This window comes from Myotis yumanensis, unplaced genomic scaffold (genome assembly GCF_028538775.1).
Source record: "Myotis yumanensis isolate MYYU_CA2020_CCGP unplaced genomic scaffold, mMyoYum1.0.hap1 SCAF_15, whole genome shotgun sequence".
In the NCBI taxonomy this organism is placed as follows: domain Eukaryota; kingdom Metazoa; phylum Chordata; class Mammalia; order Chiroptera; family Vespertilionidae; genus Myotis; species Myotis yumanensis.
Genome location: NW_027223766.1, coordinates 16,698,106 through 16,725,703, shown reverse-complemented (window position 1 = coordinate 16,725,703; position 27,598 = coordinate 16,698,106). Strand labels below are relative to the sequence as shown.

The window sequence follows — 27,598 nt, the reverse complement described above, 5'->3', positions numbered from 1 at the left end:
AAGTTAGTGCACATCATAAATTCTCATCAAAGGGCTTTTAATTAATACGTAAAGGACAAAATGGGCACCCTGGCCTTGATGTTTTCATTATCTGGATCCCTTCATTCCTCCCCGACAGAAACTAATCACAGCATTTCCCACTCTTGACAAATTGAAAAGGTGTGACATAAGCCTGTGCAACTTTAAGCAACATGTCCTCACCCATCAAGAGCTATTTTTTTCTTTACACGTAAAAATTCAACTGTCTTTTACTCTGTGTGTTTTACAGTTTCTCTTGGTAGAACAAAACCATCTGCCACCTCTGTCCCTAACGCCTGGAATGAGTCAAATCATCTTCCTTGCACACATTGTTAATCTCACGGTAATCCCTGCTAATCACTCTGTAATCAGCACTCGGAGGGGCTGAAGGTCCTTGATTCTTAATCACGATATTTTAATCATCTTTTTTGTGAGATGGCAGTTGGTAATCCCTGAATCTTGGGTTTATTTCTTCTCAACTTCCTAATTATTCCCTAGGACAAAGAACAGAAGCCCTCTAAATATAACAAGCTAGATCTCTCTGGCTAGAGCTGGTGGTGGGGGACATGACAGTCCTAGGGTGGGGTTTTGATGACTGTGTCAGCATTATTTTCAATTTGGGATACTGAAGACAGCTCCTTAATTTTGTTTTAGTTCCTTATTTTCCTTACTTCCGTATTCTTTTCTTAATCTCTTCTTTGTTTTTTACTTCAGAAAATTTTTTCATGAGTAGCAATTTACATTTCTTCTCTGCATCCTTAAGAGGTTTTGGTTTCTGATTTGCATAATTTCCTCTTTTATTCTTTCTCAATTGCGGAAATTCACCTATATTCATAGTTTGCTGAGAGCTTATATCATGTATGGCCAGTGAGATTGGTCTAATGCTTTTTCTGCATCTATAAGTATGATCATATGCTTTCTTTGCATGGATTCCATAAATTGTTTTTTGTCTTTTTTTTTGTAATATTCTTACTCTTTTACACAATTTTACAATTTATGTCTTTTTTCTTTTCTTTTTTCCCCCCTGAAAGAAATGGAGGGAACTCATATTATACCTCAGAGGCTTGCTGTCTTGTTAAATAATTGAATATTCTTTTCATTCTTAATATTTTAAGAATGTGTTATTCTTTAAAATAATGTGTTATTTTTTCATCTCACGATGTCTTTCTTGGCCACTTATCATAAAGTCTAGTCTTATTCTTAATTTTCATTCATTTAATTTTTTAATATTTTTGAGGACTACTATGTACTAGACATGAAAACTCATTCACCATTTATTCTGAGGCTCTACATCAGCTAAATACCTCTGGCCCAGGATCAGAGTTTAAATTCTTTTATATATATATATATATATATATATATATATATATATATATATATATAATTGATTTCAGAGAAGAAGGGAGAGGGAGTGAGAGACAGAAACATCAATGAGAGAGAATCATTGACTGGCTGCCTCCTGCATACCCCCAACTGTGGATCAAGCCTGCAACCTGGGTATGTGCCCTGACCAGGAGTTGAACAGTGACCTCTTGGTTCAAAGGTTGATGCTCAACCACTGAGCCAAGCCAGCTAGGCTAAATTTTTTTTTGTTTTTCTTCTAAATCCTCACCCAAGGATATTTTTTTAAACTGATGTTTAGAGAGAGTGGAAAGGAGGGAGGAGTAGGAGAGAAAGAGAGAACATTGATGTGAGAGAGACACATCGGTTGGTTGCCTCCCTTACACCCCGACCAGGGCCAGGGATTGAGCCTGCAACCGAGGTATGTACCCTTGACCAAGAATCAAACCTGAGACCCGTCAGTCCATGGGCCAACACTCTAACTACTGAGCAACCAGCCAGGGCAGCATTCCCAGTCTTGTGTTCTACTGTTCCCACCAGCCCCTACTAATAGGCAACGTGTCCAGAGGATATCCCACTTCTTGCCTTTATCTATGCTTCTCAAGTACTTGTATAACTCACCAGTAAGGCTGCCTTCCCTCCTTAAGACATCTCAAGTCTACTTATACCTTGGAACCTTTTCTTGACTCTCCTGTTCAATTAGTTTAGATGTTCTTGCAATTTTCAAACCAACTTCCCCTAATAGCCATTTAAAAATTTTCTATTGATCTCCACAGTGTAGGACTTATTGAAAGGTCTTCATAATAGGCTTCTGTAATTAATTAATTTTAAAAGGCACCTTAATGGGAAAAGCCTCATTCCAGTTAAATTGGGACCCGTTAGTTTCTTTGGTAATGACACATAACTATCAAATGCCATATGGAATCTACTTCGAACAGTATTTCTCTGTGAGTTCTTTATTTTTTTTAATGTCAGAATAATTAAAAAGAATTTTTGCTTGAGGAACCCATTATGAATGACTTCTCTGTGTTTCGCCATATTTCTGAGGAAAATTTGTCTTAAAAAATTGATTCAGTACTGGGGGAGGTTCTGCATGCCTTTTTGCTGACTTTCCACATCTCAAAATAATGATCTTCACAGTGGGGAATAGCAAAAAATCTAATGGCAGCGTTACAATGGTAATAGTTTTCTAAAAAGCACTTCTTCTTCCAATATCTAAAATGAAGTTTTTCGATATTTTAAAGCTGAGGTATAATTTTTTTTTCAGTTGATCAGCATGGTTAGGTTCTCTTCTCTTTCTCTCCCCTGAGGTATAATTTTTAAAGAAACCATATTGCCTTAGTAAATATAGTTTTTATATATAATATTGCTTTTCAAGTACATACAAAGATTACATTTTCTTAATATAGTTTTGAAATGTTTATAAGGGAAAAAGAATTATATGAAATATGCTCAAAACCCTTTCTATTTTGCCTTTTATTTTTTTAATAATCCTTACTCAAGGCTATTTTTCCATTAATTTTTTTTAGAGAGAGTGGAAGGGGAAAGGAGAGACACATCGATTGGTTGCCACCCCCCATCCCCCGACCAGGGGCGGGAGCCTGCAACCAAGGTACAAGCCCTTGACCGGAATCAAACCTGAGACCCTTCAGTCCACAGGCTGACACTCTATCCATTAAGCCAAACCCACTAGTGCTGTTTTGCCATATTTTGATGGCACTACATGGGTGAGTTAAAATTTGTGACAATGTGAGTGTTGTGCCAACATTGCTATTGTACACCTGTTTCCTAAATTTTATTAAAATAAAATTTTCAGTGAGGAATGAGTTAAGAAGGAAGCTCTTTAAGATAAAATGATCAACAAATATATATATATCTATATACTATGTAAATGTGACTACAGTCATAACTTCAGCTGACTTCAACAATATCACCAATTTTATCCCAAGATTAGCCAGGGAGGTATCTTGGTATTGCCTGCAGTATTATCTATAATAATAAAAGTGTAATATGCTAATTAGACTGGACAGCCAAACAACATTCTGGACCTCATTCTGGTCGTCCTTCCGGACGAAGCCGCCATGGTGCGGGCCAAAGCAGAGGCGGTTAGGGGCAATCAGGCTTGGTTAGGGGCGATCAGACAGGCAGGTGAGTGGTTAGGGGTGATCAGGCAGGCAGGCAGAGTAGTTAGGGGCATTAGGCAGGCATGCAGAATGGTTAGGGGTGATCAGGCAGGCAGACAAGCAGTTAGGGGCATTAGGCAGGCAGGCAGAGTGGTTAGGGGCGACCAGGCAGGCAGGCGAGCAGTTAGGAGCTAGTGGTCCCAGACTGCAAGAGGGATGTCCGACTGCTGGTTTAGGCCCAATCCCACAGGAGTCCCGGATTGTGAGAGGGTGCAGGCCGGGCTGAGGGTCCCCCCCTCCCATGTACGAATTTCGTGCACTGGGCCTCTAGTTTTCAATAAAAAATAATAATAGCTACATTCACTTTTTGTCACCAACTGTGTCCTAGGCATGACTCCAAGCACTTATAGTATCGCCTAACTCACAACAAACCAGCAAGAAAGCTATTTATATTAGGATGAGTTTCAATTGTGAGTTAACAGAAACCTAAAATAACAATGTCTTAAACAAGAGAGAATTTATTTCTCTCACGTAAAAGATCAGAGGTAGGCAGTCTAGAGACGGTTTCATAGTTCTGCTTCACAAAGTCCTTAGGGACTCAAGCTCTTTCTCCCTTATAATCAGCCACTAACTAACTGCAATGCCTAGAGAGAAACAGGATGAAGAAAAAGGGGCCAGAGGAAATGTACCAGCTTCCTTAGGAAGATTTCTACTACATGAAATTTGACTTAGAGCTCATTGTCCAGAATTTAGTCACATAAACACATCTGGGTGGATGGCCATGTGCCCAGCTAAAAATCTGGGGACCTAAAACATGGAGGAAGGAATACAAGCTATTGGGGGGGGAGGGGGTAACTAGATACCTTCTCTGCCACAATATTATTAGCTCTATTTTATAGATAAGGAATATGAGCCTCAGAACTATTAAGTAATTTACCCAAAGTCATCTGATTAATTAATGTTTTAGAGAAGATTTAAACCCAGGTCTGCCCATCTCAAAGTTGTATGCTTTGGGAGCAGAAGCAAAGAGGGTGGGGTGAGGTGGTAGTAATTTTTTTTACAAGCCTAGTGACATTACCTTAAACATTGTCTCAGTTATGCCGAAACCGGTTTGGCTCAGTGGATAGAGCGTCGGCCTGCAGACTGAAAGGTCCCGGGTTCGATTCCGGTCAAGGGCATGTACCTGGGTTGCGGGCACATCCCCAGTAGGAGATGTGCAGGAGGCAGCTGGTCGATGTTTCCCTCTCATCGATGTTTCTAACTCTCTATCTCTCTCCCTTCCTCTCTGTGAAAAATCAATAAAATATATTTAAAAAAACAAACAAACATTGTCTCAGTTAGTTCTTGCTGTGTAACAAACCACGCCAACATTAAACAATAAGCATTTATTTAGCACAGGAGTCTGTAGGTTGGCTTAGCAGGTCTGCCGACCTGAGGCAGCCTTGGCTTCGAGGTTGGCAGGGAGCCGATCTAGAATAGACTTGGCTGTGACAACTTGACATTGCTTCACATAACCTCTCATCCTCCAGCGGGCTAGCCTGGGCTCATTCTTGTGGCATGGCAGAAGTTTAAGAACAGAAACATACAAGGTTTTTTGAAGCATAGTTTCAAAATTGGCTCAGTGTCATTTCCACTCCATTCTATTAGTCAAAGTAAATAATAAGACCAGCCTAGATTCAATGGGTGGGGGAAAAGACTCCATCTCTTGATGAACTACAAGTCACATTGCAAAGAGCATGGACACAACACCACTAACTGGGGCAGGGGGATTGAACCTGCAACCCAGGCACATGCCTTTGACTGGGAATCAAACCCATGACCCTCCAGTGTGCAGGCCAGAGCTCTAACCACTGAGCAACTGTCAGAAAGCTTAAGTGTCAAGCCAGAGAGGGTCTTTGCGCTGTCAGTTTTAATGGAAGGAATTCCATTTGTGAAATGTGTGTGTGTGTGTGTGTGTGTGTGTGTGTGTGTGTGAGAGAGAGAGAGAGAGAGAGAGGGAGGGAGGGAGAAGCAGGGAGTTACTGTGGTGGCTCCTTCCTATAGCTGAGCTGTTGACTGGGCTGGTTTTCCTTTAACTTTGACTGACATTTGACTCTGTTGCCTCTTCAGAATAAGGTCTTTTATAATTTCCTCCCTTTCCCTGCATGATTTCTGACCATCATTGGGTGAAGCAGAATTACTCCTAATGGGTTTTTGATTTTCTTTGGAGCCCCCATTTTTAGCAAGCACACAAAAAAACTATTCATTCGCATCGCTACCTTGCACTAAACGTTCTTTGTTAAGTTAAATTCTACAGGCTGGGCAGCATAAACATTGAAGAAAAAAAATTCATTGTACCGCCAGTTCTAAGAATCTGGCACCAAGCAGTCCTCTAAGGTTTGTTTAAATAAGAAATGTATTAAAAGAGACACATTTTTCCCAGAGACGATGGCCTTGGCCACAGAAGTCACAGAGTTGAGTCCTGGTCGTTGCAGGAATATTAAGGAGCCTGTCAGCGAAGCTCTCCTCCGGGGAACAGCCAATGGGAGATTGCCCCACTGTGGAAGTTCCGCATCTTTTAGTTTCCCTAAGGGTAGCTTCAGCCCTTTCTGGCTCAGCACATGTCACTATGTGAGGAGAGAGTCAGAAAAAAAGCAGCTGGAAGTGAAAATAATTTGCTTTAAAGACTCTGTGAAATCATGCTATTCAGTGACTTTCAATCAAGTTGGTCTTAATTTTCTAGCCACTTCGCTTCTAATTCATTAAGGACTGCACTGGGCAGAGTGGGGTCAGGATGTTGTTCCCTCGAGTGGCACAGCCGTGACTTTGTCAGTCTTCCTTTCCCGCCTCTTAGCTGCTATCCTGAGCAAGGGAGCATCCCCGAAAGGAGTCACTCACACACGTTTGTGTCACTCCACAATGACAGGCTTATTAGGGGCGACCTCTCCAACACAGGTTACACCCAGAGATGACGGGGAGCTTATTCGATAGAAGCGAGCAGAGCGAGCATCTGGTGCCAAGTCCCAGTCACTGGCGGCGTCCGCAGATGGAGAGGCGAGTGTTGGTCCCACGCTCGGCAGCTGCAGTGGCGGCCCGTCCCGTGGAGTGGGAGTCCAGCAGGTCTCCGAGCGTGACCCGTGGTACAGCCAAGCTCCAGCAATGGGTGGTTGGAGCGCTGAGTTCTTATAGCCCACAAGGGGCAGCGGTCACTCCTTATCCGAGTGTCCAGACTTGAGGTTTGGGGTGTTCTGGGCCTCTCCCAAGGGCGCTCCCATTATATACCACTACTTCAGTCTTGACGTGGCACTTGACATAACTGTCATGGCTGACCGTGGCTCCACGCTGCATTGTCAAAGGTGTCCAGGAAGCCCGCTCTGCCCTTGCTCTAAAGAACTGCCCACTCCCAGCTTCTTCCTCCCCTGCTCACACCTCTGCTCATTCCCACCTTGCTGCAAGTCGTTGCTCAGGTGTTGATTTAATCATAGACTTTATTATTATACTTCATATTTTGTTCTGAAGCATTCATAGATTTATAGGATGATTAGTGCTAAAAGGGTCATTCATTCATTCATTCATTCATATATTATTCATATATTTGTGCTTTGTGTCAAGCATCGCTCCAGGCCCTCAGTAGCTTTCAATCTATTTTTTTGCGGGGGGACATAGGGGGTGGTATGGGGTTGATATGCAGAGAAGTCATTATAACCCAATCGAATAAATTCTATAAATGGAAGTGTAAGCAGAGTACAGCGGAAGGGTAGAAGTAAGTTGTCACTCTGTTGGGAAGGAGACTGTGAAGGCTTCCCAAAGCGGGCAGTGGGCAGATCATAATTCAGAAAACAGGTGTAGGAATACTGTTTCCCTTGGAGAACAATGTGTGGAAAGACAGGGAGAAGTGGACAGACCACCAGGAGCTGAGTATTGCTGCAGGGATACTGTGAGCAGGGAAGCACTGCCAATGGCTCTGAAATGGAGGGATAACATCTTGACAGACCTTGAATGCCTTGCAAGGCGATTTAAATTTTAAATTAGTGGCAATGAAAACAAATCATGGAAGATTGTTAGTGGGTATTTTATGTTGGAATGATCACTCTGGAACTAAGGGGTACAAGTGGGGTAGGGGAAGGAAGCAGTGAGATTCAAGTGGAGAACATCTAAAAGAGGCGAATCCAAGAGCCCAGGCAACAATAATAAGGTCTGGGCCAGGACAGTGACTCTGGGCAAACAGCGGAGAGATGTTTGGGACTGAAAGATAAACTGGGTGGGGAGAGGGAAGACTCTAAAGTGAAACTAGATTTCTCTGGCTTTATTGATTGGCTGGATGGTTGTAACTTTCACGTGGGAAATCTGCATTTTAGGGCTGAATGAAATAATGAGCTCAGTTTTGTGCTCCATAGGTTTGGACCGGAGATATGGAGGACAACTGAAGTGGAAGGTCAAGGACAGGGTTGTGGGTAGTCCACATTTAAGAATATTGTTAGACGCCGAGACCGGTTTGGCTCAGTGGATAGAGCGTCGGCCTGCGGACTGAAGGGTCCCGGGTTCGATTCCGGTCAGGGGCATGTACATTGGTTGCGGGCACATCCCCAGTGGGAGATGTGCAGGAGGCAGCTGGTTGATGTTTCTCATCGATGTTTCTAACTCTATCCCTCTCCCTTCCTCTCTGTAAAAAATCAATAAAATATATTAAAAAAAAAAAAAAGAATATTGTTAGAGCTTATCTCCTCAACTATGCATAGATTTTAGGTCCTGCTTTAGGTGGTTTAGAAGATCTGGGTGAGGCCTATGAATCTGTTTTTAAAAAGCTCCTCAGGAAATTCAGATAAGCAGCTATAGCTAAGAACCACAGATTAAGTCCCACCCGACTCCTAGGCCTAGCTGGGGCCTGAGGTCCAGGGTGGGGGTAGGATGAGGTGCAATGACTTTCCCAAGGTCACAGAGCTCCCTGAAAGCTGTGAGGCTCAGATTCCCAACCCACTGTCCTTTCTCCTCTGCTGCGCTCAACTTCACGAGATCCCTTTGTCTTCTTGAGACTTTAAAACCACTGGGATGGTCTGCACTTCTTTCTTCTGTTTGTAACATGCAATCAGTTATAATAGCATAGCTGACTGAGCAGTGAATCTTGGAGGCTGAGGGAGAGATGTCGTTCACAAGTTCATGCCACTGGTTTTCTAACAATTCTATCTTGTATAGCAACCTCATCAGCAAGCGAAAACTTACTAGTAGGTCAGTCTTATTATTCCACTGGCAGCTTTTTGTAGAATCTGGTCTTTGACCTATTATCTTATACTAAAGGCCTGGTGCATGAATTTGTGCACCAGTGGGGTCCCTCAACCTAGACTGCGGGATTGAGCTGAAACTGGCTCTCTGACATCCCCCCAGGGGTCCCAGATTGCGAGAGGGTGCAGGCCAGGCCAAGGGACCCTACTGGTGCACGATCAGGGCCAGGGAGGGACGTGGGAGGTTGGCCAGATGGGAAGGGACCGTGGGAGGGCTATAGGGCGTGTCCAGCCCAGCTTGCATCTTGCTCAGTCCTGATTGGCTAGACCCCAGCAGGAAGCTAACCTACTTGTCGGAGCGTCTGCCCCCTGGTGGTCAGTGCACATCATAGCGACTGGTCAACAGGTCAACTGTCTGCCCCTCTGGTGGTCAGTTCAAGTCATAGTGAGTGGTTGAGCAGCCTTAGCATATCATTAGCATATTACGCTTTGATTGGTTGAATGGCTGACCAGACAACCAGACACTTAGCATATTAGGCTTTTATTATATAAGATAATCTGGACTATGGAATAGAAAACTGCTTCTATTTTTAAAAATTTTTTTTAATTGATTTTAGAGAGGAAGGGAGAAGAAGAGAGGGATAGAAGCATCAATAATGAAAATCATTGATCAGCTGCCACCTGCACGCCCCCTACTGGAGATCGAGCCTGCAACCCAGGCACATGCCCTTGACCAGAATCAAACACTCGACCCTTCCGTCCACAGGCTGACGCTCTATCCACTGAGCCAAAACAACTAGGGCTGCTTCTATTTTTGTGGGGGTAGCTCAATTGGAGAAAAATAGGTCCCAAATCTACAAGTTTTCTTACAAGAATTTATGGATGCCCAACTGGTGTGGCTCAGTGGTTGAGCATCAACCTATAACTAGGAGGTCATGATTGGATTCCCAGTCAGGACACACGCACGGGTTAACGAACGCTCACTTCTCCGTTCCCCACGCTTTGTGCTTCTGACCCCACAAACCTTACGTTGAGATGGCAGTGTCACAAGGTGGTAGGACTTCTGCCAACCTGCACCTCAGAGTGACTGTTGTGATCACAGCCCTGCTGCTGACCAGTATAGAAAACGCAGTGCAAATAAGAAAAGAAAACCCAAAACTATGTTTTTAATCCTAATGAGAAGGACACTTGTTGGATGCCTCTTGTAAGGACACTTGAAGAAATATATTTACTAATAAAGACAACCAACATTCTGCTTCTACTTAAAAAAAAAAAAATGTGTCTTTACTGATTTTTTAGACAGAGAGGAAGGGAGAGGGATAGAGAAATAGAAACATCGATTGGCTGCCTCTTGTCTTTCCCCAACTGGGGATCAAGCTCACAACCCAGGCATATGCCCTGACCAGGAATCAAACCAGTGACCTCTTGGTTCATGGGTTGACACTCAACCACTGAGCCATACCAGCCGGGTCTGCTTCTGCTTTTTTTTTTTTTTTTTTTTTTTAATATATTTTATTGATTTTTTACAGAGAGGAAGGGAGAGAGATAGAGAGCCAGAAACATCGATGAGAGAGAAACATCGATCAGCTGCCTCCTGCACATCTCCCACTGGGGATGCGCCCGCAACCCAGGTACATGCCCTTGACCGGAATCGAACCCAGGACCCTTCAGTCCGTAGGCCGACGCTCTATCCACTGAGCCAAACCGGTTTCGGCTGCTTCTGCTTTTTTTTTTTTTTTTTTTTTTTTAAATATATTTTATTGATTTTTTACAGAGAGGAAGGGAGAGAGATAGAGAGCTAGAAACATTGATGAGAGAGAAACATCGATCAGCTGCCTCCTGCACATCTCCTACTGGGGATGTGCCCGCAACCCAGGTACATGCCCTTGACCGGAATCGAACCTGGGACCTTTCAGTCCCCAGGCCGACGCTCTATCCACTGAGCCAAACCGGTTTCGGCTGCTTCTGCTTTTATTAGCATTTGTGTGATACGGAATTTACTTCAGGCCATGAATTTTTGTTTCTTCTGGAATAGCTTTTTCTTCCGTGCAATCTCCCCTTCTACTTTAGGAACAACCTTTCCTTTCTTTTCTTTCCTTTCCTTTTTTTTCCTTTTTTTGGAACAATCTCTTCACTTTCACTAAGGTCCTCTCAGTGTGCAGGCAGACCTCAGGTAAGGGTTCATTTGCCCATGAGCTCTGTGAGTTCTGCACTGCTTGTTGGGAGCTTTGTTCACCTGGATGTGCTCAATGACTAGAGAATCTACATCTACACCCTTAAGTCCAGCATGATTGTCTGCATTTTGAAGCACGTGCAGCAGAAATTCAGCACTCTTTTTTTGGGTTGCCCATCCTGCATGCATCCCCACTGGCCTGGGCACACCTACCAACTCCACCACTGTAACGAGAGAATGGTACACTTTGCTTCTGGAAAGTGACGTCCTTCAGGTACTTGGTGGCTTTTGGGATATGCCTACCCTTGATGGCCTGGGTAGTTTCATGAGTGTTTGTAAAGTGAACACGAAGATTTGAACCTCTTGATTTGCATGTTTGTGGGGTTTTCTGGGTCAAGTGAATAGCAAACTATTTTCAGAGGTCGCCTCAGGTGGCTTACGGGAAGAGCAGAAAACCCAAAACTGTTGTTCTAAGCCTCTGGGCTTAAGGGTGATTTGTTTATAGCAGCATAATTTAGCTTCATCTGACTAATGGACTGATCAATAGGAAATATGCACCAAAAGCAGGCATCTCGCTACACAAACCCTGAGGTGTCACTAAACTCAGTGACTAAAGGGAAAGATCTCTGCAGGCTCGAGGAGGCATAGGCGGCAAATCTGGTCAACTGGAATAGCAGGACGCGGACTGGATGGAGTTCAGCAGAGAAACAGGGTCATGCACTTGGAGTTGAAAAGTGAACATATTCGAAGGCAAGGTGCCAACCACTCAAAGGCAGTTGGCTGGAAAATTGAAAATATAGCTTTAGTGGATAGCCAGTTGACTGAGAGGAATTGCCACAACTCTGCAGTTCTGTTGATTAAAAAAAAAAAAAAAATGCAAGCAGGGAACTGTGGCAAATGAAAAGCATGTCTAGATCATGAGGTAATTGCTACACTGCGCTGCACGGATCAGAGCGGAAACAGAGGGGCCGGCTCTGGTCTCCATAGTTCAATGGGATTGAGAGAATGTGGAGAGTTCAGAGCAACAGCCACATATTCATGCCGTGACCAGCCAAGAAGGGCGGCCGGGCCTGGGGTGATTTGCCCTCCACGGGAGAAGCTTCAGGGTGATTTAAGGAGCATCGGCCTTGGACTTCAGAAGAGACTCCGCACGGAGGATGAGGGCTGCTTTTACTCTGTTGCCAAGAGCACCCCAAAAATGGGTTTATTCAAGTTAAACGAAAGGAAGGGTTGTTTGACACCGAATAGGGTTAGAGATTTCTCTCCGGAGGACTCTACAAAGGTCAGTGTCCTTTTCTATGTAATGGGTTCGCTGGGTCCTTCCTGAAGTTAGGGGTGGAAGGTTCTCGGTCTCCTTCCTGCCCTGACCTTGATGATGAATGATGACCACTCCGGACACACTCCATGACGTGCTATCATTTTGCATAACTCCCAGCATCCTCCTGGCTGCTGTATGCCTTTCTTTCCTCTCAACAAAACATATCAGAAAGCAAGGGGCCAGCAAAGAAGGGCTAACCTCAAATCCTCTTTTAAAAACAAGGTAAATGTTTTGTAAATGTCAATATTTTAGCTGTGCTTTGTAAAAACAGCCTGTGATGTGATCATTCAACATTTAATTAACATGTAATTATTGAGTGAGGGAGGTGTGGGCGTATTGGGGGTGTCTAAAGCTAAATCAACATGCAGTTCCAATTCAGTGTGATAAATGCTGTCCTACGGGACATGTGATAGTTGTGAGACTAGCAAGAGAGCTGATGAGCTCGTACCTGGAGGCTCAGGGAAGGCACGTGCAAGCTGAGCACCACAGGGTGAGCAGAAGAAAGCCGGCTGACAGAGGAGGGGAGACCAGAGGCAGGAGGGGTGTGTGGGTGAAGGCGCGGAGGCTGGAGGCAGACACAGGAATAAAGAAATGGGGACATGTTCACATACAGCATGGGGGCCGAGGTGAACGGGTGATGGCAGGAGACAAGGTTGGGATGCAGAAGGAGGGACACTCGGCTCTCATCAGTCATATTAGCAGTGGTTCTCCGCCTTCTGGCCCTTTAAATACAGTTCCTCATGTTGTGACCCAACCATAAGATTATTTTCGTTGCTACTTCATAACTGTAATGTTGCTACTGTTATGAATCGTAATGTAAATGTCTGATATGCAGGATGGTCTTAGGCGACCCCTGTGAAAGGGTCGTTCGACCGCCCAAGGGGTCGCGACCCACAGGTTGAGAACCGCTGTGTGAGACGCTTGAGTTGAGCTTCTAACTGAGCTCAGCTGGGCCAGGGAACTGTTTATGCAGGGACAGGGCATATGGGGTTGATATTTCAGAAAGATCACTCTGCTGCATTGTAGAAAATTGGTTAGAGGGGCTTTGGAATTAATCTGGCCTGGACATGCATCTATGTTCTGTATTATTAGCGAGAAGACTTTCGACAAATTAATTTCCCTGAATCTCAGTTTCTTCATCTGTAAAACAGACATACTGATGTCCATCTGGCGGGGTGGCTGAGGACCAATCTAAATATTGTATGTTAAAGGCCTGCAAGGTGTCTGATACCCCCCTGGTCAGGGGTGCAACAAATCACGGGTCCCTTCTTTAGGAATTCATAGCCAACTAGCAATGATAAGTGCACTTGACACAGTACAGAGTCAAGTCCTTTCTCCATTTGAGAGTGATTATCACATGGGTAGTTTCTACAATCCTCTTAAAACTATAGAGACCAGACTAGATTTTCCTTCCATCCTTTAATCATCTTTGTGGTTCTCTGTAGAACCCTCTCCAATTTTTCAAAATTCCTCTTCAATTGTGGAGACCGCAGCTAGATTAGTCACCGTAGAGAATTCATTATAATTAGATCAACACTGTGCAGTCGCTTGGGCGGCTGGCTGAGCCATGTAAACCCGGTCAGCTGGTCCCGTCGACAAATGGGTCGTATTCCAGGCGTTCATTATTAAGTCGGTTGTTTGGAACACAGAAAGCCTTTCCCCATAGAAACAGAATTATAGATGGTGGCTTGTTTCCCAGGCCAGTGCACAAAAATCTATTTAATGCACATGCAGCTGAAGGGCCTGGCAACAACAGTCCCTCAAGCCCGTGACTTGCCTAAGCCAGTCCCAAGGAGCCCCGAGGACCTCTGAACACCGGGCATCCACCCTCAACCACCAGAGGGAGGTGAGAAGTGGGCTGAGTGAGGATCACTTGCAGCCTGACTGTGAAGAACGCTTACATCTTTGAACCTGGCCTTTACCTGTAACTGTGCTTATCATTATATAAGTCTACAGTCAAGAGCTACCTTATGAAAAATACACCTCAGATATGCTGGGTACTTTACCTAAATCCACCTAAATTATCTTTCATCCTCATGAAAACCCTGTAGGAAAGTTCTCATTCTGCCTATTTTGCTGGTGTCTGAAGGAGACTGCGAGGCCCAGCAGGCATGTAGAAGGTGGCAGAACTGATGTGAGCTGGCATTCTGGCTCACAAAGCTGAGCCTTTTCACTGCACAACACTGCCTCCCAGTGGACTGTGCTCCACACGCAATGCGGCGTCACTAAACCAACTACGTATAGCAAAGTAACAAGTCCTGCATTCATACATCCAACAAAGAAGCTTTGAGTGCTTCCAATGAGGTAGGCCTTGGGAACGCAAAATCACATTAGACTTGGTGCTCTCACACGGTATTTGGGAAAAGGAACAAGTCGATCAAATATTGAATCAAGGAGACAAGAATGTGATCAAATTTTTAAAAAATATTGCACAGAACCCAGAAGAGAGACAGATTAATGGGGCTAGGGTGGCTGTCCTGGTAGACAAGGAAGGCTTCCTGCAGGAGGTGAGCTGAGCTGTCTTGAAGGATGAATTGGAGATAGATGTCACAGAGTGGAAGGGAATTCTGTGCAGAAGGAACATGTTTAAATGCATAGGAACACAAAGCACATCAAAAATATGTTAAGCATTTCTTCGACCCATCTGCTTTTATGATTATGTCAGCACCATGCAAAGAGTAGCTGATAGGCGAATATAGTATTTAGCCCGGCCAGCAAGGCTCAGTGGTTGAGCGTCAACTTATGAACCTGGAAGTCATGGTTCGATTCCTGGTCAGGGCACATTCCCAGTTGTGAGCTCAATCCCCAGTGTGGGGTGTTCAGGAGGCAGCCCACCAATGATTTGTTCTCATCATTGATGTTTCTACCTCTCTTTTCCTCTCCCTTCCTCTCTGAAATCAAATTTGCCTTTCTTTGATAGTGACATTTTAAGATTCTTTATATATTTAAAATACATATTTGTATTTTTTCTGTGATCTGTTTATTGTTGATTTCTCTTTTGGGTGTTACTCCTTTAACTTTTAAGGAAATAAAACCTTGAAAATATACCTGCACTCCCATGTTCATTGCAGCATTATTTACAATAGCCAAGGCATGGAAAAAACATGTCATTTGATGACGAATGGATAAAGAAAGTGTGATTTTTATATACATGATTTTTATATATTGGAATATTACTCAGCCGTTTAAAAATGAAGGAAATCTTGCCATTTCCAACAGCCTGGCATTATTCACAATAGCATTTTATTAAGTGAAATGTCAGACAGAAAAAGACAAATATGATCTCATTTATATGTGGAATCTTGTAAAACAAGGAAACCAAGCTCTCCGATACAGAGAACAGATTGGTGGTTGCCAGGGAGGGCAGAGATTGGGTGAAATGAGTAAAGGTGATCAAAAGGCACAAACTTCTAGTTATAAAATAAGTAAATTCAGGGGCTGTCATGTACAGCATGACGCGTATAGTTAATACAGTACTGTATATCTGAAAGTTGCTATAGAGTAAATCTTATAAGTTCTCATCATAAGAAAAAACACCTTATAACTAAGTACATATAGTGATGGATGTTAACTAGGCTTCCTGTGGTGATCATTTCACAGCATTTACAAATTCCAAATCACTATGCTGTACACCAGAAACTAGTGTATTAGGTGTCACGCATGCCTCAATTAACAATGATTTGTAAGAGTTCTTAATTCATTACATGAGAATGTATCCTTTGATAAGAAAAATTTCTTTGAAAGACCTTCTCCAACGCCGGTTACTTTTTAAAAGTTAGGTTCTCCTTTTACCTTAAGATCTCGGGTTCAGCTGAAATCCATCCCCATCAGTGCGAGGAGCGAGGAGGTGCTGGGCGAACCTGGGGCAGAGAGGGGCTGCCCGCAGCGAGAAGGGGCTCTCACACAGCCGGGCCAGGACGGGGCCCCAGCTGGTCTGAAGGTGGCCTCCGCGCTGAGGGAATGCAGCCGAGAGCGGCACCAAAACCAACTCCGAGCTGCCCGGTGCCCTTCACTCCTCCCTTATCTCTGTTAATGAGAAAACACCTGGTTGTGCACCGGAGGGTTCTGGGAGTCCTGATTCAGGCCACAAAACCTCCCTCTGTGCGTGAGCTCAGAAGAAATAACAAGGCAAACCACACACTCACCCCACAACACAACAAAAAACGCTAGAAACCAAATTTGAAAGCACATGAAGACAACTAACATTAAGAAAACCAACAAACGAAACAGGAGTTAATTGAACTGCTAATAAGAATCCGCTGGCAGCCTCCCCACCAGTATCTCTTTTGAGTCAATCAGTACTAATCTCGTTATGCCTTCACTCCTATTCAGTCACTCCAGGGAGCCCCCACACGCCCAGCCATCCTCCTCTCCTGCCCCCTAATCTCTATTCTGTCCTCTTCTTCCCACCTCCTCCAATCCCTGAAACCAGTCCCATCCACTCTCAGGCATTAGCAACCCCCCCACACCCTCTACCTCATTCCTGAATGTTCTCCCCAGCTTCCTGCTCTGAATAAAACTGGGATCTTCCCTGAGGTCACTGTTCCCCCTGTTTGTCCTCTTCCCAACACCCTACGCAGGGTCACTGGGCCTAGGGGCGTCCTCTTCAATACTTCCAGCTCATTTCCCATAACCCTCCCAAATTCACCCTGATTTAATCTCATGTCGTCGAACTATATCATCCACTCTCTACAATACCTTACTTGTGCATCATCACCTGACCCCCGGGTTCCTCCCTGCCTGCCTCAATAATTATCATTTCTAGCTCAGAGTAAGTCTCTCCAACACTGCTCCTGTCTTCTTTCTTGGTGGTTTTAGCATACACATTGACAATTGCTTTAATGCCCAGGTCTCTCAGTGCCTTGACCTCCCCTTGTCATATGCCCTTCGTCAGTTGCTAATCTCAGTGATCATTCTCTGGACCTTGTCACCACCAACCACTGCAAACCCTCCTAATCTACAGTCCAGGGACCACTCTCTGAGCAAGACATCCTGTCTCTCAGCTCCCTTTTGTCGGTAACCCTGCCCCAGCCTCTTCACGGCCCCTCACCACCCTCTGGTCCTCTTTTCTTACCCAAATGAAATTCCAATGTAAGATATTGTAATCAATCCCTTGCATGTACCCACAATTTTCTTCTCCTTTCTCGATTTATACTACACATTTACTCACACATTATATATGTTTTTGTGTCGGCCTTTTTTGCTCAACATGTGTTTCTGGGGTTTCTCTTTTTTGTTGAGTGTAGGTAGCAGTTTATTTATTACTAGAGGCTCAGTGCACAGATTCGTGCACATTGAAAGGAAATTAATTAGAAGAAAAATTTTAGAGGCCAGGGAGGGACCTCAGAGATTGGTCTGCCAGGGAGGGACCTCAGGAGGGCTCCAGGGCGTGTCTGGCCTGTCTCACCCAGTCCTGATCGGCGGGACCCCAGCAGCAAGCTAACCTACCTACCGGTCAGAGCATCTGCCCCTGGTGGTCAGTGCATGTCACAGTGACTGATCGAATGGTCAGACACTTAGCATATTAGGCTTTTATTATATAGGATTGTTGTATACCGCCTGTAGTATGAATATCCCACCATTTATTTCTCCATTGCACTGTTGATGGGCTTTGGGTTGTTTCAAGCTTTTTGCTATTGCTCTGTGGACATTCTTGCACCTCTCTTCTGTGCACGCATTTGTGTGTGTGTGTGTGTGTGTGTGTGCATGCATTTTTGTTTGACTGAAATTGCTGAGTCACACGGCATACATTTCTTCAGCTGTAATAGGTAATGCTAAACTTCTCCACAGTGATTGTACCAATTTATCATCCCACCTGCCAAGTACGAAATTTCCAGTTGCTAACATCCTCTCTCACATTTGTATTGTTAGTCTTTACATTTTAGCCATCTGATGAGATAGCAACTGTATAACATGGGTATTTTAATTTGCATTTCTCTGATGATTAAGGAGGTAAAGCATCTATATATCTATTTATTGGCCATTTGGAAAACATTTTTGTGAAGTGTCTTGCCCATTTTGCTACTGGGTTGTCTGTATTAATACCTATGAGTTCTTTGGTTCACTAATGTATATTCCTAGTGCTTAGAATAACTCATGATGCAAAGAAGACACCCAGTGATTGTTGTGTCAATGAATGAACTATAAGCACCCGCAGCCTACTTCCTTGAGGAATAAAGACAAAATACAGGAGGCACGGTAGCTTCCAGGTGATAAATTTCCTCTCCGTTGACTCTTATCACCACTTTCCTGTCCTTCTCTCAGAGGACTTGGCTCCTTGCCCACCTAGCCTCCTCGATTGGAAGACTCACCCCAGACGCGGCAGCCATTGTTCCCACTCCTCCAGCTTCATGTTGCCCTTTCCTGTGGTCACCTCCATGCCTCTGGCTCAGCAGTGAAACCGGAACAGCTCTCAGCCCATTTGCACAAAAGTCTGCTTTGTGAAAAGGACATTCAGCCACCAAAGCCACTTTAATTTACAAATATCCTGAGAATGAAACTCCTTTATACTGAAGTCAGTCTGAAGCTTGAGTTCTGTGTGAAAGACAGAGGGTGGAGGCAGGTGCGGTGCAGGAAAGAGAGGGAGCACGAATTTGCACGCAGGCCTCAGCAAATCTGTTGGTTTGGTTGTGCTAATCAGTGAAAGAAAGAATGAATGGAAACACACTCTTAGAATTGGGCTCTGCGGGTCAAAACAAGATTCTAACCAACCTCTGGACACAGAGGGCATGGAGAGATTGTGGCTTTTCAGCTCTGCCTTGGGGTTTGACGGGGGTGTGTGGTCTTGAAGGTCACTGGCACTTCAAGGTCAGGTTGGAGCTAGTTGGCCTGAGGGGATTATTGTGCCCCAGAGTGTGTGTGGGAAGGGTGACTTGGTTGCCTATATCTTTGGTTAGAGTCAAGGAGTGGCACACAGCAGACTTTGACTTGGGTTCCATGTTTACTCATTACCCCATCCCATCTGTGAGCACCCCGATGAAGCTAGCCAATGGAGCCCAGCGCGGTCTTTGAGGAAGAGCAAAAACTCCCAAAGCAGTTAGCCTCCATCTCTCCCCAAAGACGGCATCCACACCGACCACTGCCTTTTAGAAATAAGTACACAATGTATTTTAGAATCTTGTTACAGCCTTTTCCACTTTGGGTCTGCTTCTAAATTCCCAACTGTGAGTGAGGTGGGTACACAGTGTCTGAGATGTTAGGGAACTGTAGCCTTTTCTTTCTTTCTTAAATATATTTGTATTGATTTCAGAGAGGAAGAGATTTAAACATCAGTGATGCTAGAGAATCATTGATCGGCTGCCTCCTGCACACCACACACTGGGGATAGAGCCTGCAACCTGGGCACGTGCCCGGACTGGGATGGAAACGTGACCTCCTGGTACATAGGTTGATGCTCAATCATTGAGCCACACTGGCTGGGTGGGAGCTGTAGCTTTTTCCAAGAAAAGAGAAAGTGCTCCTGACACAGGGGCAAGGTTCAGGCTCAGGTGCAATCTAGGCCCATCATGGTCTATGTTGTTGGATGGCCTTTGTTCTTCAGTTCTTGCTGCAAATGGTCAGAGAGCTAGGAGTGTCAAATTGTTGTAGGAAGTGAATGGAGAAAGTTTATGAAAGACTTAGTGTAACATCATATAACTCTCCTCGGCATCCTCTGTACCCGCTCAAACACCTGTGAACAAGAAGCATGTCGCTCACTGCACAGGTAATTGGGCCTCATTTTAGCAGGAGTTAAACAATATGTTCACTTTCAGAGTTGGCTCTTATTTTTTTTCTAGCTCTCTTTGTCTCTGCTCTTCCCTTTCTAGTTTGTATGTTTTTAATTTATTTATAGGAGAGAGAGAAAGAGAGAGAGAGAGAGAGAGAGAACATCGATTTGTTGCTCCATCCATTTATGCATTCACCACTTGACTCCCATATGTGCCCTGACCAAGGATCGAACCCACAGCCTTGGTGCATGTAGCCCAATATAGCCTATATGATTCTACAGGTAATGGAGTTCTGACTTTAGAATGAATTGTTTCATCAAATCCTGCACACTAATATGGAATTATTCTACAAGCTTCTGCCAATAGCAAATTTACCAAAATTATGCTACAAAAAGGATTTCCCAGAAAACCAAACAAAGGAAGAAGGAAAGAACAGGCAACGTTCTTTCCTTTCTTTTTCTCCCTAATATTGCCTAATTCTCAGCTTCCCCAAGGTCATCTGAAAAGGGGGAAGATCCTGGAACGTGGGCCTCTGCTTATTGGATCATATTTTTTGCTCACTCTTTATTATGGCTTGTGCTCACGTATTATACGGGCAGTAATGTGACCAAATGGCATTACAGTGGCTCCACCAAATATTTTTTTTCTGGAACAGGTTGTAACAAGATTCTAAAATACAACTTGTAATTCTCAATTAAGTAGTGTCGACACAGTGGTGCTTGGGGAGGTTGAGCATGACTGTATTTGAAGAGTTTGGAGTTTTTCCTCAAAGAAATGGTTGGCTTCTTCAGCAAGGTTTTAAGGCAGTCAGAGGTAATGGGGTGATGAGTAACAATGGAACCCCTTATTCAAAACACACTGCAGGTCACTCCCCACCCCCAGCCAAGCAAGTTCCCCCCTTTTCTCTATGAGAAGGGAAGTGAGTTTGGCTAAGCAAAGATGGGGGCAGGGTGGGTGGATATAGGAGAGAAGGAGACAAAGGGATGATGTGGGAGGAATGGGATGAAATTTGTATGTCCTAGGTCAGTGATGGCGAACCTTTTGAGCTCAGCGTGCCAGCATTTTGAAAAACCCTAACTTAACTCTGGTGCCGTGTCACATATAGAAATTTTTTAATATTTGCAACCATAGTAAAACAAAGATTTATATTTTTGATATTTATTTTATATATTTAAATGCCATTTAACAAAGAAAAATCAACCAAAAAAATGAGTTCCCGTGTCAGAGGTTCGCCATCACTGTCCTAGGTGCTGCCAACTGACAAAATGGAGCTGTGCCTACCACAGACCAGGCTGTACCCCCGTTGGCTCTCTCCTCCTTGGCCTTGCCCCCCTCACTCCCTCCAGGCTCCCTCATAGCTGGGCCCTTGCCCACTGGATGTTGAGGCTGAGTTTCACCACTCCAAGAATGAGCACATTCAGCTTCCATTTGAGCCTTTCTGTCTAATTTTAAAGAAATTCAAGAAGAGATGAAAAAAGGAAATGTAAGACAAATGCTTTGGGTTTTCGTTTCCCAATTCCTCTTCAATAACTCTCAGCAGTCGAGGCTTCCTCAAATGGCGAATAGACAGATTTTTGCCCAAGCGAATTAGATATTGACATGCATTTGCCAAGTTTTCTGGGTGGGCCTGATCCCTGAGCACAGGGGACCCGAATTACCTACGTTATTACCTACGTTTCCTTTTGTTCTGTAATTTCCAGTGCTTTGCAGCGAATTCATGGAGCTTTGAGTGAAACAGTGCGCCAGCACGGAAAATGAAAGCACTTCGAAAGTGGGGAATAAAGGAACCTGCTGTTTGATTTACAACATTTTATTAATGGGTTAGTCAACATTTACTCAGAACCCACTGGGTACACAATGTAATAGACATGTGGGGAGATTGCAAAAGACATTGGGAAGATATTTTTTTCTGCTTGCAAAAATCCAACTCATTCAGTCTAATGGAAGACACCAGCTAAAGACACGTGAGCACAGCTAAGAACACAAATAATGGGACCCTGGCGATGCCCACCTAGGACGTGTGAGTTTCAGTTGTCCATGAGTGCTGGTGGGCTGGCTTAGTGAGAGGGTCCCCAGCAGCAGCTCACTTGGGGATGCTATGGTCTGTTCTCTCCCTGGCCCACACCAGCCCGGCAGCAGACCTCATCCTCTCAGTCACTAGGAGAGTAACCACAGGTAAGTGTGGTGACTTGGAAAGGCTGGTTTCCTACCCAAAATACCTGATTTTATCTCCTTGACAATGTCATCGTGGCCACATGGCGATCTATGCTACAGGTTTTATGACTATCAGTTCAGGACTCTCCTATCTGCTTCAAGTTGGAAGAAGCAGAAGTGACACTTGGCTCAGAAGGCAGCACCAGCAACTCTCAGTCTCTGGGAGCCTCCATTCGGCCGGCTCCTGTGGATTTCATGAGACATGAAGCAGCCACTCCAGATAAACCTGACTTTCAAGGGGGAGTGGACTCTACTTTCCAGAAGCCTCCTTATCTGTGTTTCCTGCTGGCAGAAATCTGGGAAGCTGCCAAGAATCTGGCCAAGAACCTGTTTTGAATCTGAAAATCAACAGAGAGGCTCCAAGCTCCCTTCTGACTTGTTGCCAGTGTTTCTGGGTCTCTGGGGGACTGTCAGGTTTCACTGCTTGTGCTCTGAGGGGAGTGCCTCGAGGTCCCTGGAGTGACTCACAACAATGTGTCTCAGAACACCTGTGGGGAAGGCTCGATTTTTGTCTCAAATCCATTATGTACCAATATTGGTAAAAATAACAAGAGAAACTACTAGAAGAAATCAATTAAGAAACCCTCTGATGACAAAACACAAGCTCAATTTTTATTTTTATTTTTGAGTCAACAGACATAAAACTATGTCAAGTTGCCATTAAAGTTCTGCATGCTTACTCTGTGTCTGTACTCATCTCATGGCAGACTGGGTTACAAACAATTTGCAGAATGGAACAGACGTGGGGCCCTGGATCGCAGTTTGAGTAGAACCGACTTCAAAGATGATGGGGCTGTGGATTCTTTCCCGAGGAGGAGCCTTTCAACTACTTGTTAGAGAGCCAGAGAGAAGACCCCTTCCATAGAGTCCATGTAGTTTTTTTTTCCCAGAGAGGAAGGGAGGAGAGAGAGAGAGATAGAAACATCAGTGATGAGAGAGAATCATTGACTGGCTGCCTCACACTGCAGATCAAGCCCGCAACCCGGGCATGTGCCCTGACTGGGAATTGAACCATGACCTCCTGGTTCATAGGTCGATGCTCAACCACTGAGCCACACCAGCCAGGCTCCATGTAGCTTTTTTTATTTTTTATTTTTAGTGTGTGTGGGATTGCGTTATTGTTTTTTCATTGTCTTTTCAAAGGAGAAAACATCGTCTGTTTACCAAATAGCTCTTGAAAGATACAGGAGTTCAGATACTATAAAACAGCAAACTCCAGTCACGAGACACCATGTACACCATGGGAAAGCAACAGTCCTGATCTCCAGGTCATGAAAACTAGAGTTAAAAAGTCACTGCATAGAAAAGGCCCAAGTTTCCAGTGTGGCAAAACTTGGATGCAGTTACAGGAAACGTTGAATAAATTGTATTTTCCCCCCAATGTGTACACAAATGACAAGACTCAATCCATGCCTGGCAATTTCAATCTAACTCTGAAGCAACACTGACACCTTGTACACTGCACCTGCTAGTATGAGCATCTTTTTTTTCTTAGGTGGTAGAGAAAGGGCAAGGTGACTGTGCAGAGCGAGACACGGGAAGTTACATTTTGTCCTAGACATTATAGAGTATGGTGGAAAGAAATCCTCCATTAATGCCTAGCCTAAGGGGAAGACTGTACTTCAACTTTGGAAAATTAATTTGGAAGGATAGAGTTTAAGTAATTGCAGTTTAACAGGAAAATGCACATGTGATAGCATGGAGCACAATGGAGGATTCATAAAACATGCTCAACAGAGAAATGTTAGGTTTGCTTTGTCTGGATTAAGAAAGAATGAGTTTACCAACATCTGGCATCCCTCAGAGTTTATGAAGATAGATGTTCTGCTGCTTAATTATGAGGAATAATTTTCTTTAAAGAAAAGAGTTTCTACCATGTAGCTTTTTATTCTGACTTAAATCAGAGCTTGAACATTTGAAATCAGCCATGTTTCTCCCTAGAAGCCCATTGCTATCTCTCTCCTCTTAGCTGAGATGCAAGCTCTTGTGCCCACTCACACAGAACTAATTACTCAGTGGGTTGTCTTATCTCTTGCTAACCTGCAGGTCTCATTCAACAGTGCTCAGTAAAGGCAGGGAAGGGGAATGAAATAATAAAATACTAGTTACATGAGCTAGAAACTAAGCAGGCACTTTACCCATCAGATTTACAAATATTGCTGAGAGTGTTCCAGGAAATTCAACTTTCACCAGCGTCTTCACAGCAGAAAGACTTGCTTTAGAAAACAAGTGGGGGACGGGGGAGTGAATAGACTCCTTCAGTACACCTGGCTCAGTAGACACCTGCAGGCCACACTTCTCCATGGAAATGCCCGGTGAGGATGAAACGAGATATTCTGGTGCCAAAGAAAGGAGCTGGACCTGGATTCCCCAGGCCTGGCACAGATGTCCTGGAGACCCTGCCCTGCTTGGCAACCCCCACCCCCCCATGTCACCTTTGTCCTGGGTGGGCTGTTCTGACAACCCTCCCTCAGCTTTCGGTCTCAGTGCTACTCACCCTGACCTTCTCCGCTTACAGGTCAATTTCTCATGGAGGACTCGCCTCCTCTCCCTTTGCCCTTGATAGCACTTACAATTGGTACGTTTTTGTACATGTTACTTGTCCTCACATCGATATGTTGCTCCACTTACTCATGCATTCACTGGTTGGTTCTTGTATGTGCACTGACAGGGGATCGAGCCCCCAATGTTGGTGTATGGAATGATGCTCTAACAAACTGAGCGACTCTGCTAGGGCTTGTGGGAGTGCTATTTTAGATGGAAGTTCAGACCCTGCATAAGGAAACAGCTGAAATAATCAAGGAAAATAATCACAAGTCAAAAGTGCTTCCTTTAGTAGATTTGTGACATTAGGTTAAAAAAAAAAAGAAACAAATGTCAAGGACGGCCGGGTTAATGAGTACAGCGAGTACAGCTGCTCTTACTTCTGGAGACTAGAGCGCTGACGTGGAAGGAGCATGAGCGGAAAATGAGGGTGGTGATTGCTGTAGCCCCTAACCAGCACTTACCCACATGGAGGCATAATGGGGGCTGATTGGCACTGCCTGCCAAACAAGAGATGCTGGACTGCAATTAGAATGTTGGCGCTCATCAAAATACAGCAAAACAGGAGAGAGAGAGAGCAGTGGTTACTTAAACCTGAAGCTACATTCCGCAAGATGGCTTTGCTTTTTAAATTCTTTATTCTGTTTTAGTGATCATTAGGAACAACAAAAACCCTAAAACCACAGGCTGTGCACAATTAAGATGCTATATAATAGAATACATGAAATGAGCCTGAGATTTCTGTATAATGATCAGCATTTAGAGATGTTTTATAATTTCAGTGGAAATCGCTGCAGAGTACTTCTCTTCAGAAACAGATTTGTTTTTTGCTAAATGGTTATGCCCTGATCTTATTTCTCTGTACCACTGTTTCTGCTTTGAGACAGAGTTGACCCACCATCCCCTACTACCCACAGAGAAATGACTTCTAGGTTTGAACTGGGGCTTTCTATTCAGTGAGAATAATAGTGCAGTTATGGAAGTTCTCTTTGAAGATAAAGTTGAACCAAGCCTTGCATATTTTCTTTTGAATTTTTCAAAGTTTCCCATGTGTATTAGGATTTAGGTAAATCACCAGACTTCTAACATATTCCCAGTAATTCTCTAGGCCTCAATCTACAACATTGAATTCACATTTTAACAACCACACTTGATTTTTCATTTTTCATATACTTAGTATATACAGTCTAGAAATTTTCCCCTTCTGATCTAAGTTACAAATAATTTGTGTCTTACAGTTTTGTTTATTGTGAATGAAATCAGCAAGAAATAGAAAAGGACTATTCTAATTGGTCAGGAGAGATCACTAATAACCTAGTTTGGTAAAATTGCTCTTTTGAAAAGTTAATCTCTAATTGTTCTCATAAAGAACTTTATTATAGGTTTTCACATTTGATAGAGGAATAACGGGGTTCATCCAGAAGTCAATCAGCAAGTATACATATGAGTAACAATCTTAGCCTTCAGATGTCAGTGTTTCATGCATTATCCCACTTAGGCATGTGTTCCACACACACTGTCACATCAGGCCTTCCAGTCCACTTGCAGAATTGTAATTTCTAGAACATCTTATGAGATCGGTTCAAATTTCTTGATAAATATTATCTTGTAATACACCATTTCCTGTCCCTCGAAAATATTCCCATTTCCTTGATGGCGTTTGATTCTTCCCATTATAGAAGGTAAGGCAACTCTAAACAGCTAAAAATTCTCTAGAAGTTGTACACACCATCTAAATGAAACTCTAGTTTCCTAAGTCATAGGTATCTAATTTTTAAACTATTGTCCTTTAGGAACTAAACATACCATTTGCTTTTTTTCAAGTGTAAATGATTCAGTTCAGACTTGGACGTTTGATTTGTGAACTTCTGTGGGGGGTGAACATTCCAGTGATTAAATGGCAGTAATGTTGGCTTGAACATCTCCTACTACTTTATGGTCCACCTGCTCCAGGGAAGTTTCCACAGAGCACGGTGCTTGCATCACAGAGTGTGAGTGCTCACGAACCTTCCATATGGAGTCGTAGAGAGAAAAGCAGCAACTAAAATGACGTAATACCATTAGCCATTCCCTGTGCTATTTGCCACAACCTTATAACTTTTAATTCTAGGTGCGATTTCTCAGTTCTCAGAACTATCTTGTGGGGTAGGTGCTAATACTTAGGAAACTGAGGCACAGACATTAGATTACACAGAGCCAATTAATGGGAATCAGGATTTGAACTCTGGTCTGCTAGTCTGTGTACCTATTCATATTAATTGAAATCAACATTATCACCTGAATTGGCTAAAGTTTGGATCTTCAAAATAGGGTTTTTTTCCCCTTCAGTCAACTTAAGGTCCATTAAGTTACTAATAGTCATGAATTAGACCTAAGCCTCTGGATTTTTTCTGATTTGCTTCTTTTCAGGACACCCCAAATGTTTGATTTCAGCCTTAAACAAACACATAACACTTTTTAATAAAAAGTCAAGCTAGACAAACTGGCCTAGCCTTTTTCCATATGGTATTGGATAAAGCAATGCAGGGCATAGATTCCTAGGGCTGCGTTGTGTGAAGCACATCATGCTTAGGTAAATGCAGGGCCCGTGTGTACTTTAGTTACTGGGCCCTGCTGTCTTCATTAGGTAGAGCTGAACCAGGGAGGTGTGTTACCTTCTGTAAACGGCTAATAGCTTTTAAAAAGTGTTCAGTACCAGATTAACAAAGTCCCAGTATTGACCTGCTGCCCCTCATTTCATCCTAGTGGACTGGGCTGTACACCCAGCGCTTCCAAAGCACCTAGAGACTCAGTCCAACCCCACGCTCTCCCTTCAAGCTCTGGACTACTAGCCTAATTCTTCCTCCTGACACTTGCTAATGTCTACTTTGAAATTCCCAACCCTGTCCTGTGTTGGTTTTATAATGACTCTTAACTGAATCACCTATCACACCCAGGGTGGACTTTGGGGGGAAAACATTATT

The 27,598-nt window shown here is 43.8% G+C and overlaps 1 pseudogene; it reads right to left on the bottom strand.

Annotated features, from left to right (window-relative positions):
- Window positions 1–10,682: 10,682 nt before the first annotated feature.
- On the bottom strand, window positions 10,683–18,550 carry LOC138993481 (large ribosomal subunit protein uL22 pseudogene; annotated as a pseudogene).
- Window positions 18,551–27,598: the final 9,048 nt, after the last annotated feature.